Source organism: Microtus ochrogaster, chromosome 15 (assembly GCF_000317375.1).
Source record: "Microtus ochrogaster isolate Prairie Vole_2 chromosome 15, MicOch1.0, whole genome shotgun sequence".
NCBI classification, from domain to species: Eukaryota; Metazoa; Chordata; class Mammalia; order Rodentia; family Cricetidae; genus Microtus; species Microtus ochrogaster.
In genome coordinates this window covers 33,518,992-33,538,265 of record NC_022017.1, presented here as the reverse complement: position 1 = coordinate 33,538,265, position 19,274 = coordinate 33,518,992, and the positions used below count along the sequence as shown (strand labels likewise).

General features: G+C 37.0%; 1 pseudogene; it reads right to left on the bottom strand.

Moving 5' to 3' along the window:
- Positions 1–18,024, bottom strand: part of LOC113456731 — a 62,065-nt pseudogene extending 44,041 nt beyond the window's left edge.
- Between the last annotated feature and the right edge of the window lie 1,250 nt (positions 18,025–19,274).

The window sequence follows — 19,274 nt, the reverse complement described above, 5'->3', positions numbered from 1 at the left end:
GGAAGTATATGATCTGCTTTTTAGTTTTGATTTTATAGGTGACTACAGTTAAGAGACTGCTATGAGTCTCAGAAGAGACTTTAAACTTTGGACTTCTAAACAGTGTTATAACTATGATAGGCTATGAGAATTTTTGAAGTTGGACTGAATACAGTTTTGTCTTATGACATGATTATAAACATACGAAGGTCAGGGAATGGAACATTGTGATTTGAATAGGAATGGCGCCCATAGAATTACATATTTGGATGATGGTTCATTAGGGAGAGATGCTACTCAACAGGGATTAGGAGGTATGGCATTGCTTATATAGATATGGCCTTGTTGAAGAAAGTGTTTTAGTGGGTATGTACTTTGAGATTTCAAGTGCTCAAGCCAGGCCCAGAGTCTCTCCTGTCTGCTGCCTTCAGATCTGGATATACAACTCTCATCTATCTCTCTAGCACCATGTCTGCATGACACCATGTCTTCTACTATGATGATAATGGGCTATTTGCAAGTCAGCCCCAAATAAATGCTTTTTATTATCAGAGTTGCCATGGTCATGATGTTTCTTCATAGGAATAGTAATCCTAACAGACAGGATATTAACAGCTGAATAATGCATTCAAACTTAAAAGTCAATTAGAAGTTTTAGAGCTAGGAAAGAAGTCTGGTAGTATGTTAGACAGTTCAGAACATATTAGCAAATATAACTAAATGGTCAAAGATACAGAGAGGAAAATACCAATGTGTATCCTGAGAGTGTCACCAATGTCAATTATCTAGAATATGGGTTAGGAGGAAGAAAGGAGGAAGGAATAAATGAGACATACCAAGACCAATTAGCAGGATTATTAGGCTACACATTAGAGCTTAAGCCATATTGTGTTGATTGTTTCAAATTGCTGAGTGACACAGGGAACAATTTCTTCTTGAAAATCTCTCTTTCTCTCCTTTTCCCCCCTTCCTTCATCACTATCACACCCCCTTTATTAAAACTTCACATCTCCCCAAAAAGAAGATACCACTTCTGAGTTTTGTACATGGTTCAAGAGGTAGTGTAATTTGCTAAGTTATCATGAGGACCTGAGTTCAAATTCCTAGAGCCTAGGTAAAAGCCAGACATAGCTATGCATTCCACGTCTGTGACTCTGATTCATGAGGTAGAGGCAGGCGGGTCACTGGAATATCATAGCCAGCAAGTCTAGATGAAACAGTGAGCTTCCAGTTCTGTGAGAGACCTTGCCTCAAAAGAATAAGACGGTGAACAATAAAGGAAAATATTCAATGTACTCTCAGAATAGTTTCAGAACATTCTGAACTAGAGATGTGTAAATCTGAGTAATGGGAATAACAATCATAAAGAATTAGTTGTATGACTCAGGTGAAATCATTAATTTATCATAGGACTTGATTCACAGTAGATATTTAAAGAAATGCTATCATTGTCGATACTGTAGCTATTGAGGCACCAGTAAAGATGACTGGAAATACAGGCAATGAAGATAGGGGAGAAAGATGGGTGGTGGTAAAGGAGGAGAATGAATAAATGAATGAATGGGTGAATGAATTAGATAAATGAAGCCGACAAGCAGGCCTCTCAGAGACAGCTGACAACCCTGACATTCACTGACAAGGCAAGAACACTTTCACTAGCATTCGTGTTAAAAGCTGTGATTTATTAGCCAGCCTAGCTCTAACCACCTTATATTTAACAGCCCATTTAATCTTCACAGAAACATCGTGAGGCACCAGAGGAAACTGCAGCGATGAAATGACCACTGGAGAGCGGATTGTTTGACAAACTTGGGCAATCTGTTTGTAGAATGCCTGCCCTTCACCACAGCTCTCAGGGCCTGTTCTAGATACTTGGAGAGAATCATCAACTGCAGATGGCAATTGTTCATACACAACCGGTTTTAACTCACTGGGAAAAAATTGAAGAGTTTTTTTTTTCTTAGTATCTGTGGAGTGTGGATTCTAGATTCTCTCTACCCACAAAAATGCTCAAATCCAGTAGTCAACTCCTTATAGGTGCATATGAACAACACAGATCCTTCTTTTTACTTTGGCTGTCTCTGGACTATTATACTTGATACCAAGTAATACTGTGTATGTCAAAGTAAAACTGCTCTTTAGGCAATGCCGATGGGATAAGATTCACAAGTACATGATTCACACAAGTGGATTTTCCCTAATTTCTTATCCCAATGTCAATCTTATTTATTCTTTCACAATGAATACACACACACACACACATATATATATATACTCAGATTTTGATCAAAGTCTTTCTATTTATCTTTTATTAACCCCTCCTCCTTTGATAAAAATCTTTAATCTCAGATCAGTCTCATATTTGCTTGTCTTTTTTTGAATGATACATTGCAGTTACAATGAACAGAGGTGCAGATAATTATATGATTAAAAACACTGTACTATTTTCTATATATATTGAGAAAAATGATCCTCCCTCCCCACCATTCTTCAATTCCCTATACATCCTTAAGGAGTAATAGGTCCTTTTAGTAATTCTTGCTGCTTAGTTGGATGAATCTTTGCTTGTGGAAGTCAGATACAGTGGGATGACTTTGTTAGTTTTTGTGTCTAGGAAATATGATGTCCGTGGGTATCAGAGTAGAGAAGCCTTGTAATGTGGATGGTGGAGACTGGTTTTCTGTCTCACTTCCTTTTAGCCCCTGCATGTTGATGAAGTGAATATTGAGAACTGAGGAAGCCTCAGTCACCTTTCAACAACCTCTGTGCCCACAGGTTCAAAATATAATTCAGAAAAGCACACGTGGCTGCCTTGTATTGGACTTTGTATCCTGAAGTTTAATCATGTGTTCATTTGAGTGGTGGGTGACTCATCCTATTGCTCAATACAACACCAGGAAGAAAAAAGCTGTTCAATCCTTCGAAATGATAAAATGGTAATTTATTAAGAGCCTTGACTACTGAACCAACACATTATTGATTTCCAAGTGCCAATATTCCCCTGTGCTTCTTCATAAGGTATGACTCCCAAAGGGAATTACTACTTTGTGAACAGAGTAGAGATCATGTCATTTAATTTTCACTAAAACTTATCAAATCACGCTTTATCAGCCAGCTAATCAGAGGTCAGTGCCAACCAACAGTCTATCTGGGTTTGGAAAAAGGTGAGAAAGCAATCATAAGAATGTAGCTACTTATATGAGCCTTTAACCCTCACCAATCATTAGCATACTTCCCTTATACTTTGTAATATTCCATCAATATTGTCTCCCATCCATATCTGCCTTCAGACTTTAAGGAAATTTCTATTTAGGGAGACAGTTAGGGAGACCTTTGGAAGCAAACACCAGGAGGATTTTAAGAGAAGTAGGAGGCAAAAAAGAGGCACATGGATGTAAAGGCATATGGCTGATACCTTAGGTTAGTAAAGAGTAAATAGTCCATTTTAAAGACACATTGAGGAAAGTGAAGAAATGATGCCTCCTGTGTGTGTGTGTGTGTGTGTGTGTGTATGTGTGTGTGTGTAAAGAAAAAAAGGGACACTCAATTCACGTAGCCTAACAATTTGTTTCACAAAGAATATTTTACCACTGGTGAGTATCGTATGTTCAAAGACCACATAAGGAATATATATATATACATACATAAATATATATATATATATATATATATATATATATATATATATATTCAAAATGAAATGCTTGCTAATCATTCCTGGCTCTAGTCAGAATCTCTGGGTATATTTACCCAGGGTCTTTCCAATATTCAGGCTCTACCCACCTAGTCCTCACTCCGACGATTGATTTCCTATATCTCCATACAAGCTTATGCTCTTGGCTTTAGGAATTTCATTGAATCCCAGAAGCTGCTTAAGACACTCTATAAAATATTACCTTCTCCTTTTTCCTCTCTATCCTGAAATGGATGAGGTGTCTATCCTGTCTATATTTGCAGCCTGGTGTGGCATCTGATTATCCCTTAGATGGAAAACCTACCTTCAAAGAGACGGAGATAGAAAAAAAAACGTGCAACAATTTCTCCTCTGGTGTGAATACACTGAAACACAACCCAGCACCACATAGAGATGTCACATTGTTCTTCTGTGGAGGGGATCATCTTCATACATGAATTGAAATTTTTTGTGTCAGTTTACGTATCAGGCACCCATGCTCCACTATGCTAGGCTGTAACCTCATCAACTTTTGACTAGTCACTCTCAACAACTAACTTTTGGATGATGCTTGTCACTTAAAAAACAATCTGCTTTCACATACATGCGTTACTCTAAGAATTAACCTCCTTTCCGGGAGCTACAGGACAACAGGAATACTGTAAAATAAAAAGAGAAGGTTGATTGTATCAGCTACCTCTGTGCCTCTTTAATGATGTATTATCCCATAGGTTCTATGTACATGTATTCTCAGTATAGATCTATTCATATCTTGTTGTCATTTTTGAGATACTATGTAGCCTTGATTGTAACTTGCTATGTAGACCAAGCTGGCCTTGAACTCACAGAATTCATTCTGCCTCTGCCTGCTGAATACTGATATTTAAGGAATGCACCATCATATCCAGGTGATTTACTTTTACTTAATATTTGGTCATTTCTAGTACCATATAAAATTCAGTTATGATCTTACTTCTGATACAAAGCAGTCTTTTCCCCACAACTGCATCCACTGATATATGTGATCACATATATTACTAATTCATTTTGTTTTGCTTTTATCTTATAATACTTCTTTGCAAATTTCATCTAACATATTTTATCATATTCACACCTTCCCATTTCTTCCCATGTCCACCCTCCTTCCTTACTTATCTAACTTCATCTTCTCTTAAAAATAAAACATCAAGTCCATCATGTGATTCTTAAATATTCTTGGATATGTGGTTCTTACTATTTGTGTCATTGAGCCAGGAGCTCTACACTTAGAGAAAAACATCTGCTTCTCTTTCAGATGACAGTTGCCAATAGCTCATGCCTAAGGGTAGTAATGTGTTGCCCAAAGCTGTTCTTCTTGCTGAAAGTTTGATCTGACTTGAGCTTCTGTAGGTTTTGTTCATGCTTTCCCAACCACTGTGAGTTCATGTGGGCAGATGGCCTGTAAAACACTTCACTGTTTAAAAAAAAATCTGAAAACTAGGACTCAGCAGTCAAATAACTTGCTCAATTTAACTTGATCATTTTGTGCTATAAAAATCAAGATTCTTGATGTTAATTTATATATGCTTTTAATTTTTATGTTATAGTTAACACTGAAACATTCTTCATATATAGTTTTTTTTTTACTTTTGGATTGTTCCCTTAGGTTAGTTTACAAAGATCAATACTGTAGATCAATAGGTATGAATATACTTTTCAGAACTATTGATGTAAGTTGAAAAACAAAATTCTCCAAAGACGCTGGACATATTTATACATGATTCCCTATTTATTTTACAGAAACATGCTAGGTTAGGCTGAAGTATGTAGCCTCATTACTGTTCTAATTTTTATCCCTTTGAACACATTTTCCATATGCAGTTGAGCATTTTTGACTACATTTGTCAGCATTTATCTTTTATCTCTTTCCTGTTAGTTTTCTAACATATTCCCTAAGCGAATGTGAAAATGTTGTAAAGATATAGTCTATGCTGTATGTGTGTTCCCTGGTGTGTGTATGTGTGTGTCTGTGTTTGTGTTCAGGTGATTACCTGTGTTTGTGTATGTGTATGTGTGTGATGATATGTGCTCTTTTTATGTCTCTGTGTGTGCATGTATGTCTGTGTGCTTGTATGTGTTGATCATTATGTATGTGCACATGTGTAGTATATATATATGGGTGTGTCCTTGTGAATGTACATAAATAATGCAATGATTTGTGACTCTTTCAGAAGATGCTTTTGGATGTTCATTATCCTCCTTCTTTCACTCTTATAGTAACAGCACCTGGTTGGTTTGCAGGAACTAGCATGTCTCTCTGATTCTTCAGGAAGTTTAGGGTGCTTGGGGGTGACATTAACATTGATTATTCTTTCCTCCTGATCATGAGGATGACTCAAGAACAGAGAAACAGTTTCAGGAAAGAGCTGATCTGTCAAGATTTTCGAGAAAGATTGAGGAAGTGGTAATCTCTGTGATCTGGACAGACGCAAGTATGCAGCTCACTGTGCCTGCCTTATCCTATGAAAGGCTTCTCAAGAGTAACTACCAGGAGGAAGAGAAGAATTAACAGAGAAAGAGACAGCTAAGGTCACTGCTTTTGCTAAAAGTGACATCACCACTAACCGGAGCTTTCAGTAACTTAAGACTCCAGGTTAAATTAGTTGAATTTTGCCTTTATCCATTACACACTCTATGGTATACCTGCAGTTTACCAAGTAAGGATGGTCTGTCTTACATGACCACCTGCTCTTCTGAACACTTACATCTCCTACCTCTAATACTCTAATACCTTCTCTGACACACTACCTTTTAACTTTGAGTTTTATGACTTCTACTTAGAAATTTCTACCAAAAATGCTTGAGTCCAATGCCCACCTCTCTTTGTCTCTGTGTCTGTCTCTCTCTCATATATGTGTGTGTGTGTGTGTGTGTGTGTGTGAATCTTATTTTTAAGCATATATCAGATTCTAAGTATACCACTAAAAATCAGTGAATAACCTCATGCTTGGGTACCCTAATTGAGTTTCAGGGATTAAAAGGTAAATAAAGAAAATTATCAAGGGAGGAGAAGTCAGAAGGAAGATGTGATAGGCTACCCTGGTGGCAGTTGGAGAGAATAGTGAAGGTGGATATGATTAAATACCTTGTATACACATATGAATTTTTCAAAGATAATAAATAAACATCACTTTAAAAATCAGTAATTATACTAAGAATTTATGTTATAATTATACGCTTTATCCCCTAAGTAGAGAGAAATGCTCTAAAGTATCTATTGGCTCAATGATTACATAGCTAAAAATATCCATTGTTGACATTTGGCACTTGCAGATGATCTGACATGAAGAACACAAGATAACCCTGGTGCCAAACTTGGTTGTTAGTGAATTTTACTAACTTTATGATTCATATGATAGATCCATGGTATGTACAGCCTGAGATGCTGTTCAAGGTTTAACCAAACAGGGTTCACATGGGAAGGCCATAGGCTAGTAGGATAATACAAAAAAAAAAGTGAACAAATAAATTGCCCTTACCATTTAAGATCTTAGGCATGTAACTACCCTTGAAAGTAGTCAAGATCATGAATAGATTCTGCTGCTGAGATAGTAAGGTCTTTCTGATCAAATCTATTGGGAACTAAGCAGGTCCTATAGTTAACCCATTATTTTCTCGGTCTTAATCACATTATCCTCTCTTGAAGCTTCTGTCTGTCTTTAATAGCCAAGCTTAGATGTATTCAGGCACACATAATTCCTTCTTAAACCTTTTTATCTGTACCTTTTCATATCTCAGATCCAGCTAATTGACAGTGGGATGTTTCTTTTACGGGAAGAAGACATTTGATTTTTACTCTTTTCCTTATTCAGTGTTTCTGTTAATTATCTTGGAGGGAAGCATCTGTGTTGACTCGCCATTTCTTTCTCTCTTCCCTCTCAATAATCCATCTGCTGAACTTCAGTATTTGTGTCTTTAGCTTAAGACACAGGAAGTTAACTTCATGTTTACTTGGGCCAGTAGTTCTTTCTATTTTGCTTTCTTATTTCTGAAGAATTTCACTAGTGTTTTGAAATAGTAATATTGCAAGTAGGTCTGCATTTATGTTAAAAATGTTGGATCCAAATTCAAACTCATTGTTTTAATTATTCAGTTTAATTTACTAATTATTCTTTAAAACTTATCTTCCAAAATACTTAGGTCATCTGATAGTGCAATTTCTGTTTTTCAGATTGAAGCTTAATGTCATGAGGGCAGGTCATGCTTCTTTTGCAGGTTTGGTACTCAGAAAGCTCTTGCTCAATTATAATGCCTAATGTATGATCAATCATTACTATTAAGTTTATATAACTACTGCCCTTTTTAAATGAAGATTCAGAAACTTAATGAACATATTTTATCTCATTTATTGAGTCCTTAATGTCACTGAAAAGCTTATACTAGAAATTCACATATTTTCTTTGTTTAAAGAGCTCTATAATTTCATACTACTTCAGCCCATGCACACTGACACATGTACATACCTTGCTTCTAATTGTATTATAATTACTGATTATAGACTAGAGTGTTATTTATATCTGAGGATTATAATTAGATGTGAAACTATTATGGGAAACTTGGCACCAGCGATGTGAGCAATTGCTATAAAGCTATAAGTATGTACCGTTTAATTTTATGATTATTTGTACCATATGAAAGAACAAGTTGCCAATGAGCAAACCAGGAGGGTGTTGTGAATCTGCTATCCATGTCCTTTTAATAATGTTGTGCCTTGCTATGCCAAAAGCACAGATTGCTTGAGTTTTAAGGACAGAGGCCTTGAGGGCAGAGCTGGGTTCAGGATGAGTGTTTGTAATGCAAGAAGGATGAACTGCTGGCAGACAAGTTATCTCTATGTAGCTTGAGTGAGAGAAAAAATATATACTAGATGGTAAAGGTCATTATGAGTTATTCTGCAGCAATTATAGTTTTCTACTAGCAACTATTAGTATTAATGTATAAATGATTATACAAACCATTGGGAATGAATGATAGAAGTAGCAGCAATAGCAATATGTGTGTTCTGTGTTGGAGCCTCTGTTATAACATGTGAGACATCCTCATATGCCCATATCATCTATATGAGACTTCCTTCTAGGGACAATATCAGGTTCTGCTTACACAGTGTGATGGAGAAGTACTTAAGACTTGAAATCTGCCTACAGGACTCACATTTAGAATCCTCAGAGACTGAGGATCCTCAGGGTCTGGAGTTTAATTCTTCTGACTCTTCCCTTTCCCATGGTGTAAATAAATAAACCATGAGGAATATCTTCAGAGCTCCTATTATTTATGCTCAGGAAGGAAAGTTAGACCACATCTCAACTCTGACTGTTGCCAGCTCTTTTACACCTGGCTCCTTGCTCTTTTCTTTAAAAAAGGTGCTATCACTCCTTCAGTCACATTCTATTTGTTTGCAAACATAAAGAATGCTTAGGGTTGCATTGAAAAGCATAGTTTCATAAGGACTTTCCAACTTCACCTCATGAAAGAGCAGCCTGTGTTCTCTCTATGCACATGGGCAGTTCATCTCACATTTTGGCCTGTAGTGTCACTTCTCCCTTTAAGATGTCCACCCATAATCTATTGTCCTATTCCTTGTTATGTTTTCTTTGGTGAAGCTTTTGTGATTGATGTAAGTTAATAACAAAAATCTGTACATAATTAATGTATGCATTTTCATGAGTTTGGTATATATAGTCATAAAACAATCATCACAATTTGAAGTATCCAGTGTTTATCACTGTGTCTATCAAGAGTTGTAGTACACCTCTTATTTATTTATTTTTGCTATTACTTCTGCAAAACATCAAGAATGCTATCATTGTAAACATACCTTAAATGTACAATATAATATTTTTAAAGATATTCTCTGTGGTACATGTAAGTTGATTAAAACTGATTCATGTTAGTTAGCTTCTGGAGTCTTCCATTCTATTCTTTGCTTCCATGCTTCTTCATTTTTAAAAATTTCCCATAAATTGAATCACACAATGGCACAATCCTGCATGAGGAACTCCCTAAAATCTATACACATAAACATAAATACAATAAACAAACAAACAAAAACCTAAAAACTTTAGAACAGTGAATTAACTTAGTTGCAGAATACAAAATATAAGGAAAACTCAATTGTGTTTCTAACTAATAACAGCACTATAAAGCAAACATTTCTTTAAAAAATAAGTATTTTGATTGCTTCAAAAGAAACCAAACACATAGGAGTGCAAACACATAGGACACAAAACTTACATTAAAACTTGCCAAAATCACAGAAGAAATAGGTGGTACAAGTAACTGGAAAGATATCCCATGTTCATGGATTGAAAAACGGCAAAAATGATCACATTTCCTAAACCACAGATTGAATGTTAATAATGATTAAAAATAATTTCTAAGAATAACTGTAATAATATCTACTAAATTTCTTTAATTAATATGGCATTGCAGATGAAGATATGCCTTGGTATCTAACAGCAGAAGCTGCTCTTTCAGGGGACTAGGGTTTTAGTTTTTAGCAGCCACATGGCAGATCATATCCATCTGAAGTAGTTGTAGTTCTAGAGGACAAAAATGCCAGTATGTATGAGGTGTATACAATACATAGACATAGGCAAAATGCCCATATATAAAAAAAGTAAATAAATATTTAAAAACCATGATGTTGACATAAAACCTGTCATATAGACTAATGAAACAGAATACAGCATGCAAAATAAAAACATGAAGTAGGCAAAATAAAATCATACATATTCTATGGTCAATGGACATTTCGCAAGACCGTTATGAATATGGACTGGAGGAAGGTAGTTTCCTCAACCTATGGTGTAAGAACTAAGGATGCAGAAGCATAAAACCCACAAACATAATGTATACCTCACTAAAACACTGCATTTGTGTAGTGTGAAGGATTAATGCATCACTCAGTACCCTTGAAAGCATGGCCCTAACAGAATGGCCTCTGAGCACATGAAAACATGCTTGGTTCTACTAGCTCCTCCATTATTCAGATCATAAGTGATTTCCTTGATTAGACTCTCTGGTTTTTTTTTCTCATTTTATTAACAAACTTTGATATTTTATAGGCAATAATAAGTGTACCATATTAGTTGAAAAGGTAAAAATAATTGACTGGAAAACATAATACAAGGCAGTGATTCCTTTTAATTTTCCCAGTTTAGCAACTAAAGTTGTATGTATTAATTTACTGACTTCTTTTAACGTCCTAACACTAGGAGGAGAAATCCATGAAACAGGAACTTACCTGACTTTTTCAGCCTTTCACCCTGAAAAGTTGTGGATGCTTAATAAATGCAAAATCTAGAAATATGCTGATAGTCTTGCAGAAGGTAAAAAAAAAAGTTGGTAGTGTAATGAATGTGGAAGGTATAGGAGAACAAGGGGAAAATAACATTTGAAGAAAAGAAGAACAAAATCTCATTCTTGGACAAGCCAAAGCAGCTACAAGTTTTTATTAAATATGTAGGAGTCGGTCTACAGTCATAAAATTATTTTATGTGTGAATGCATTGGGGTGTGTGGAGGGGGTGTGCATGTGTGTGCATGCTCTTTAATAGTGGTACTATCATGTATTAAACTGTGTGTGTAAGGGAACTACTATGCCAAATCACGCCGGGGTATTTATGTCTGCATAAAGAAATGCAAATTAATGCAAATTAGTTCCTGATGCCAAGATAAGGGAGAAAGAATACAGAAAATATTGAGGAATTGGTTCTACTATGTGCAAGCAAAACCAGGGAGAACATACCCATGGCTGATTTTATTTTCACATATGTATTCTAAAATTATGGTTTATGAGGGGCAGTCAAATTATAAAAAAATTATTACACATTTTTTGAGGAATAATAGGAATAGTTAAGTGAATTACAGGTTCATATACCAGCTAAGTATGAAGTTGTTCCTCAGACCACATACAGATCTGTTAACTCTTTAACAGCTCAGGAGTTGGTAGAATAAATGTGAGGCATTATCAGCAGAAGATTTTCCAATCAATTCAGTTGTATTTATTTCTTAAAGATGATGGCTGAGTAGAGAAAAAGAACTGTGCAGTGTTGCACTTGATACAATGCGAAATTATAATCTTACAACATCTAAGATTTTGTTACTATTTTATATATTATCATGTTGGTGACAATATCTCAAATGATAAGAAAATGGTAAATGCCATTCGTTCAGTCAATTAGAAGCAATCGGTTTTCATGGGTACTGTTGAAAATTATTGCTAGGATTACTCACCTCTCTTCATTCATTTTATACTATTGATTTAAGTTAGAAAATTTATCTTTTCTGCTTTGCAGTAAAAATTCTGTACCTCAGGAAACTGAATTGCTCAATGCCCTTCCTGTCTCTGACTTTCAATAGCTGGTTGAACTTAGATAACAGTCCATCATTCAAGAGTGCTTTCCTTCTTGCTTGTTATGAGTCTTAACTGTGAACTCAATGGTATCTAGAGTCTTCTGGGAAATGGGCATGTCTACAGGGGACTATCTTGACTTCCTTAATTGGACAGGGGACAACTGTCAATTTTGGGTGGTACCATTCTCTGGCTGGGCTCTTGAACTGTGTGCACGCAGAAAGGAAATTGAAGAGCAGAATATGTTTATTGGTCTCCTCTGACTTTCAGTCTCATAGGACAAGATGCTTCAATGTCCTGTTCCCTTAACTTTCCTTCCATATTTAACAACATCCTAAAATTTGAGTTAAAATAAACCCTTCTTTCCAAGAGTTGCTCTCGTCAGGAGGTTTGACATAGCAGAGAAAAAAAAAGCAACACATCATATTTGCATTCTGAAAAGCTTAATCTCCTAATAGACAATCTTTTCCCTTTCTGAACTGTCTAGCAGCTGTATTCTTCTGACTTCTACTCACGGGAATTACTTGCACCATCTTTGTGCCAGGTTTAAGCTGACTCTTTGTGTTTGTCCTTTTCTGTGATCACTGCACCAACTTTGAATTGAAATGGACCACCACCTTTAGCACAATGTCCTGTAATTTATCTCTTCAGCTTCCTTGCTGTTGTTTGTAGAATGAACTCTTATCTAAAGAATAAGTCTTGGGGGGAAAGATACAGGCTCCAAAATATACCATATTCTTCACAATTCACTTTTATTGACCTACCTTTTAAGCTACTTAGCTTTGTCTCCTCCCATTCCAATCCCTTCTCAGCACACTTTCTCAATGAACACATCTTTACTTTTCTGCACAAAAGGTATACTTCAGACATAGTGCTTCCACAATTATGACTCTGTTTTATGCCAGTGATCTGTCTCCTCTGTGATTTACAGAATAGTCCCTTTTCTATCCACTACATCTTCAGTTACTGGAGATTTCTAATTCCTCAGTGGATAAATGTTGTACTAAGCCTATGTCTACGACTCCACCACACCATTTTATAAAGTACTGTTAACTACCTTTATGCATGTTTCATAACATACAAACATTAGATGTCTTGGTGGCTTAGGCATGGAGAAATTTTGCAAATTCAAGTGTGTTATCAGTAGAGGATATCTGATAAATTATATAATCTCCAAGAGCATGGATATTTCAACAATGTGTGGAGAGACGCAAATAAAACTCAAAATAAACATTGATCATTTTTCACATTCCTTTTCCTTGGATTGCATCTCAAATCCAAAGTATTAGTTTTGCTTTTCATGGGTAAATATCTGACCTTATTTTTTATATCAGAGAGTGGCTGCACAATACCAGACAGAGTTGTAACAATGACATATAAAACCAAATCTCGGGAGGGGCCCTGTACACGCAATACACATAATGATCATGCCTGACACTTATTTCATAGGCTAACAATGTGATGACTGAAAAAGATTGGTGGATCTTATATGTACTTGTGTCCATTTTCCTTTATCCTTTTTCCAGTTAATCTGAGTGACACACTTCAGAAACGGATATTATTTTTCCTTGATATTATTTTTCCTTAATCATGATGCAACATTATTTCCCATTCACATGAATGATTTTGGAATAACATCTAACTGTGCTGTCTTTTACCTTCTCCTACCTTATTACTAATGTCATGGAATCTATCTTTAGATCTCTCTCTCTGCGTCTGTCTGTTCTGTCTCTCTCAGTATTGGTCTCTCTCTTCTCTTGGACCTACTAAAGCATCTGTATCAATCAAACCAGATAACCTGGAGGTGACCCAGAATGCTGGCATGATTCACTATGAGGAATACTCCAAGATGCTGCATCTACTTGTTAGACCCACATTAGCCATGACCCTTCAGTCCAACTCACTGTAGATAGAGGGAAGCAATCAAGCATGCTCCAAACACATTTTCTCCTCAACTGATTGTTAATAATGATGCTGAGAGAAAACAGATTTAAAATTTCACACCAATAAATACCAAGGTCAAGAGCAAGTTTCTTTAATCTAAGAGGGAATATGAAGGCCAGGCTGCCTTTACTTTAAAAGCTCTGTTACGTTGTTATCGTTTCCCTCAATCTACAAGACAAATACACATTACAAAAAGGACTGATCAAGGGTCAGCAGTTTTTATATACTTATGTGCTTGTGTACGTATATGGCTATATGTGGTATTCAAGGAGCAAGTTTTACCTCTCCTTCACACTGAAGTTCACGTCTGTGAAGAATTGCAGTGTGCAGTCATTTTTTTAAGACTCTGTGATGTTTTGTTTGAGGTACAACATGGTTAAATGATTTGCCTAAAGCCTCACAGAGCACCAGCACAATGAGAACATTCTATCACAAAAGAAAAGCAAGCTTTTGATGTTAGACCAAATAAAGTGTCTGATCTTGCTTCTGTACTTCCTAATACGAGTGCTCATAAGCACAGTTTTGTGGCCTCCGTAAGCTTCAGATAATTATTTGTATAAAGTAGAATTGAAATACTTACCTCACCCTGTAGAACTGAGAATGAAATAATGTGAATCAAAGACGTGAAACAGTACACTCATTACAGCGTGGCTGGCATATAAGCTCTGTGATGATTGGCAGTTGGTATACTCCATCTTTGCTGTGCCCAGGTAATGGTGATTGGTAGCCTTTACATTACATTCTTTGAAACAGTGTTTCTGCAGCTGTACCTCCCAGGCTTTCAGTGTCCCTGTGTATAAAGTACAGTGTCAGACTCTCTCAGAGTGCCACATCTTGTTTTCTCTGACAGAGATACCTGGGACCCCTCTCTTCCTTACAGATGTCCTTAGCATCAGAATGAAGTAAGCTCAAGAAACACATTCTCTGGAAGTACAGGCTGAAGACTAGGGAAGCAGGCAGTGTGATTTGCTGTTGTTAGATTGGTTTGTGTATAGTGAGGACATATGTTACCAAATGCATGAATTTCTTTATTTCCTAAAAAAAAGGAAAGTTTAGCCAGCACAACTTAACACTTGTGAACAGAAACTCTCAGCCCCTAAAGCCAGATTCCCATTTATAAAGCCCCTAACCCTAAACACACAAGACCTGTTAGAAGATATTCACACATCTTAGGCACAGAATCAGCTCTGAGCCTACTGGCATCCATCCGTCTGTCTTTACAATCCCCTCTCCGAATCTCTCAAAATTTAATTGATTTTATTTATCGTGTGTGTGTGTGTGTGTGTGTGTGTGTGTGTGTGTGTGTGTGTGTGTATTTGGCAGGGGTGCATGTGTGTAGGTCAGAGGAAAACTTGTGGAAGTGAGTTCCATCCTTCCACTATCTGTGTCCTGGGAACTGAACTCTGGATGTCAGGCCTTATACAAATATCTTTACCTACTGAGACATTTCACTGCCCACAAGCTATCAAACTTAGAACCTCACATACTTCCATTTAAACAAACAAACAAAACCATATTTTCCTTTCTTTTCCTAGCTTAAATGAGTGATCATCAAGAGCCGTGGCAAGGTGCAAAAACTGTAAACTAAGTCGTTTCAAACATGGAAGCAAACTCCTGTTCCCATTTTTTAAGATCCAAGATGATTTATCTTTGTTAGTCTAATGGATAGGTATCTACTTGGGGAAGGGAGCCTTATCTACTGCAAAAAAAAAAAAAAAAGATTAAAAGATTCAGTAGAAAGAGTGAAAACAGAAGTTGAGTTTAATTATGAAAGGAATTTGCAACTCGCCTTCCTATTGAGAAAGCAAGTTCAGCTTCAAAAACTGGAGATTCATCAGTGCAACTGAAATGATTTGAAGCAAACAAGTGATGCTTTGGACGAGCATGCTGGACTCTTGATAGGGTTTTCGGGAAGACAGACACAGCTCTGAGCTCCCACACAGGCTCATGTATTTGCTGGATTGATGTTAGTCAGTTTGACAGTGGCTGAATCTCAGTGGCTTCTTGACAACACAAACCTATGGAAGTCTTTCTTTGAATCACTTCTAACTCCACAGGTACATGAGAAGTCTTTCCTGAGAGCCTCATAAAGAACTAGGAAGCATTGCCACACTTTGACAAGGTGGTAGCAAGAAAAAACCAAAAGAATCACAAACATAAGAACACAAAAACTTGGTTATAAAAACTCTTTTGATTATTTAGCCATTTCATGGTTTTAGGTAGTTATGCTAGATCCATTCTGCCTCATTTTATACACATGTAACAGAAGTGAACCCAACTGTTCTTTTACATGTGTGTGTACAAATATTGGCGTTAATATAGATATTTGAGTGGTGCTGTTCATGTGCATGCATAAGTGAGGGCATACACACACGCACACATACACAAACTTTGTGAGTCTGGCCAAGAATAACAGTATTATGCCAAGATATAAACCCTTTGGTGTTCATTTGTCTTTATTTAAGGTGAGCTACGACTAGTTCAGTTTATTGATTGGTTCCCATTTCTCATCTGTTGAAAGTGGGTTTATTAGCATTTTTCCTCATTTTGCAGTTATTATTCAATCTGATTGCATTCAGTGCCCTTTTGTGAACATCAAAGCAAGCTTTATCTCCTTTTTGTTTCTTTTTATCAGATACACTTCTGGTCTTAGTCCACTAAATACAAAGTTCTGATGTCCACACTGTAGTGCTTAATAACATAGACTTTAGATCAATTCAAGCACAAATCTCTTTTTCCCACACATCAGCTGTATGAATTAAGGCAGGATGCACCTCTCTAAACACCAGTTTTAAAATAGTTCAAAATCAGGCAGACATCTTACATCTGTCCGTTTATGATTAAACAATTAACACATGCACATTTATGTGTGTATTTTATATATGTATATATTTATTTATTTGTGCACACATGCTTTGCATACAAAATGAAATAATTTCAAATTCAAATATTATAAGGCACTAGACTGTATAAACAAATGCAGTACATGATATAAAACTGCCATTAAAGTGATGTTACTAAACATGTTATTCCAAGCCGTGATTTGAAGTCATTGCCCAATACGTTGATAATCAACTCAAGACTACAACAGAGTGTACCCATCCCATTCCATCCTCAAAGCACATTCTACTCCCACATAAGGCAGTTCACCGTATGTACATCCATGTCTGCAGGATTGGCAAGGGAAAACCTGCCTATGCCTTCAAAGGCATCCAATTTTCCAGCCTGATCCAGAAACATAAGTGAAAGGACAGTGACGAATCTTCGAGATAATAGCAGCAGGCGGGATCACGGAGGTGAAGAATCTGTTATCTGATGTAAACTGCTCATCCATGTGAGGTGAATGAACTCTTTACAGGGTGCCATTTAGTTCATGGGCAAAGATAATTTACTGAACATACCCAGTGCCGGAGGCTGCTGAATTTGTTCCATTTGGCTAAACACACTGCTGCAATGCACTTGTTTATTCTCCTTGTTCATCTAACACTGGTCCAGTGCATTAATAAGAAAAGACAAGTGACTCATTCACATTCTGTATACTACACAATTCAAATAACCACCACTCCCTGCTTCTACTAAACAAGTTATTTTTAAATTCACATTTTTGCTTTATTTTTTTTTCTTGAGTTGCTTTCAGATGAAACTAGTATCTAGTGGACAATCTGGAAAGTTCACAGTCTTTGTAAACTTCTCATAACCAAATGTGCCCTTGGTTTATCCATTCTTCCCAGTGGTCTCAGAAAACTACCTTTTCGATCTTGCGAAATCTAGGCTGCTTTACAATATATAAACTGACTACTTGTTCATAGAGGAAATGAGTGGTATACTTGTTTTTTTTTTTTCTTATTGATAGTTCTTTCCATGGGTATATCATCCGTAGAAAAACAATGTACCTTAAACTGATTGAATAATTGACTTGCCCAAACCATTAATGAAACAGCATTCAGCTCACAGGAAAAGGAACACTTGACAAATAGGAGCAAAAGCACCAAGTTAGCAGCCATTACATCTTTGCAGAGGAGCTGATGCAGACCCATGCCGGTCCTGTGCTTGCTGTTTCAGTCTGTGAGCCCATGTGAACGCTGCTTAGTTGATTCAGTGGCCCATGTAATTCTGGTGTCCTCCATCCCCTCTTGCTCTTACAGTCTCCCCCTCCCTTTTCTGCTGGTTTCCCAGATCTCCAAGGGGAGGGACCTAATGGAGACTTCCTATTTAGACTCTCTTTCTGCATCATTTCTGGCGGTGGATCCCATCTGCTGCCAGCTGAAGCCCATGTGATGATGGCTAAACAAGGCACAGGTATAGCGGAGTAGACACCAGGTTTAATGTAATAGCATTAGAAATCATGTGACTGATTTTGTTGTTGTTGTTGTTGTTGTTGTTAGTCTTGTTTGGTTTTACCCTAAATCTCTGGGCTATCCAGTCTCCAGTTGCCGGCCATCCAGGCAGTATAGGGCAGGGGCTCCCTCTTGTGGCATAGGATTCTAGTTAAAGCAGACACTGGTTGGCCACTCCCAAAAGTACTGTGCCACCATTGCCCCAGCACACCTTGTAGGTTGTAGGTGGAAGGTTTCGTGGCTGAGTTGGTATCTAGGTTTCTCTTTTTGTAGCCTTCAGAGCACCTTCTTACACCAAGAAGACAAGAATGTAAAGGTGAAGGCTCCAAGCCACAACAGCTCAACCTCTCTGCACTCTATGAGATGTGTGGATATTGCCCTTGGTGATGGGTCCCAGTTGTCAGTTTTTACAGCATGATATTCTGTCCTTGCATCAGTCTGGGTTGTTGAGGAGTATCTGTGGTATTTCCTTGGCCAAAAGTTCAATGGACTGTGACCCAGTCCTGTCAATGAAAGCCTTGCCTGGCTACCAGAGATGGGCATTTGAAACTCTGTATTCTCCATTACTAGTGATCCTCTTCAGGGTCATCATTATAGATTCTAGGAAGTTTCCACTGCACTAGGTTTATACACTAACTCTAAAACTTTCTTAATTCCAGCATCTCTACCCACATTCTCTTCCTCCAACCCCCTCCCATACCTTATCCCTTCTGCTCCCATCCCCACCCACACCCAGTCTACCTGCAGAATCTATTCTATTTTTCCTTTTTCCTTCCCACTGAGATCCTTGCTTCCCCAGCACCCAACGTCTAGTTTTTGGAATGGAGACAGGCCATGAAATCTAGATAAGTTCAGCCAGGACCACATCACTTTGTTTCTAAGAATCTGACAAATTCACTCATCCTTTGAGATCAGAACTAAATTCTTAAAAATTGTGTTGCCTATTTCCT